Source organism: Athene cunicularia (assembly GCF_003259725.1).
Source record: "Athene cunicularia isolate RWA chromosome 17 unlocalized genomic scaffold, athCun1 chr17_part1, whole genome shotgun sequence".
In the NCBI taxonomy this organism is placed as follows: Eukaryota; Metazoa; Chordata; class Aves; order Strigiformes; family Strigidae; genus Athene; species Athene cunicularia.
This window is the reverse complement of record NW_020799122.1, coordinates 967,920-970,062: the sequence shown is the minus strand read 5'-3', so window position 1 is coordinate 970,062 and position 2,143 is coordinate 967,920.

Sequence of the window (2,143 nt, the reverse complement as noted above, 5' to 3'; positions counted from 1 at the left end):
AGACACGTCCCTCGCGCCGGCCCGGGCCGCAGGGCCAGCAGCTCGCCCCCCTTCTGAACCACGACGGCCGACACTGAGTCTCGGTGTCGCTGCACCGGCCCTCGGCTTCTGGGGAGGGAAACTCCCCGGGAAGGGGAGGGCACGGCCCTGAGGAGCGCGGAGTCACCCCCGCGGCCGTGGGGAGCCGTCCGCGCTCCATCTCCGCTGCCCCTCGCATCCGCGGCTCACGCGTATGTACGTGATCTACCTGCCCGTGTTTGAAATGAGATTTTAAAGCAAAAATCGCAACTACAAAACTCCAAATAAAAAAGTAAATTCTCGAGTGATTGAAGAGTGGCATAAGACGAGAAATTAAACGTTGCTCGTTCACCTTCGGGTGACAGCAGATCTGAAATCCCACAGAAATAATGTCAAGTAATTGTGGTATAAAAAAAGTGGTGACAAATATAGAGATGCCGCCGTGTTCAGGCAGCGTTCTGCAGGTGTCGGTGGCTTTTATTGCCAGCAGGGCCCGGCCCAGCTGCCTGGATTTCTGGTGATTATGAAGTGAGACATTGTCAAAAGACTACACGCATCTGGAAATACCATTTTGATCTTGACGCTGTTCTTTCCATATTGAAGTATATTTTGCGTCCTTTTATGTTTGTGGTTCTCAGTTTTTATTTGAATCCTATCTGCATGGCATTCACATTGATTTTTCTCCTTTTAGAAATCCTGAGGTGTCTGATGCGAAATATTGGGCTTAGTCCTTGGAAGAGAATAATCTAGTACAGCTATGTGTCCTGAGAACCGTAAGCATTTTATTTATTTTTAGGGAACGTTGTGCAGACAAGGTGGCGGGGGGGGGGGCACTTTCATACTTGTCAGCCTTGGGTTCATTTTCCTCGGTTCTCCAGGGACGGTGATGATGTAAACGCAGCTGGTACTCCGTGTTATGGTCGGGAATATGGCCTGACATGGGCTGTGTGGGACCAGACCTAACAAGTTCGCTGGTGCCTTGTGTGTTTGGGCTTGATGAACCTTTTTTTGTCATATTTCGGCTTGCCATATTTGTTTATAAATTGTTATTTGGCTATTCAGTTCAGTTACATAAGACGTTCTCTTGTACCGGAGAAGATAATTGAGGGCAGTAAGTGTGTCAGTCGAGGCAAAGGCACACAGACGGCGTTTTGGAGAGTGAGAGGCGGCGAAGTGTAAACGGCTGGCTTTTGTTCTGCCCTGTTGGGAAGAGCTTTGCACATAACTTAGGCGCAAAAAGCACGCAGCTGCGGTGGCTCCGGAGTCCCTTTCCCACCGGAATGGCCACGGAGCCTGGACACTGTGCCCTTCTTGGTGCGGTGCCCGGGAGCTCGTCAGCCCCGGAGGGACGTTCAGAGCTGACCTCGTGCGCGGTGACTGGGCGTCCCCCTGCACGGAGCTGTGCAGTGCCGCCCCACACCGCAAACGGGACCTGGCCGCCTCCAACCAGCTTTTTCCCCTTGGAAAACAGGCTGCTTAAATCCTCTGCGGGGACAAATTTTCCTGCAATAAATGATTTTCTGCTGCTCAGTTTTCCCTAGTACTTCTACAGGGCGTAATCCCTGACACGTGCGTTACGAGGAGCAGTCCCGTGCGCCGGGAGTTGTGGTTCTGGTCTCTGTCCCCGCGGATCTGTCGCGCTGTGACCTTCCCACGTTCTCTCAGTCTGAGCCGCCTCTTTGCCCGTACGGTTGTACCAGGCCTGGGCGCTGCCAGCGGGCGCTGCACGTTCTCCGAGAATCGCGGACAGAAGGGCAGAGTGAAAACCTGCCGTGGCCCCACGGCGTTGCCCGTGCCCGGGCCGGGAGCCGCGTGCGCGGCGGTTTGTGGCGCATCGAGCGCTCGTTTCGCGGCCGGGTCGCTCCCCACGTGGGGCTCTCGTGCACCCATGAAACAACTCTGGCTGTGCTTTTCGAAGCGCCGTGCTGGCCTGTTGGCAGAGCACCGGGGAGATGGAGGCGATGCCCATAGATACGTGCTGGCGCCCTAAATCCCCCCTTCAGCAGGGGTCGGCCGCCCCGCGGCGCGGAGAGCTGGCGAGTGGCCAGCGCCCAGCCGAGCCCCAAACCCACCTCAGGGACCCCCTCCAAGGACAGACGGGGTGGAAAGCGGCCATGGGGTAAGT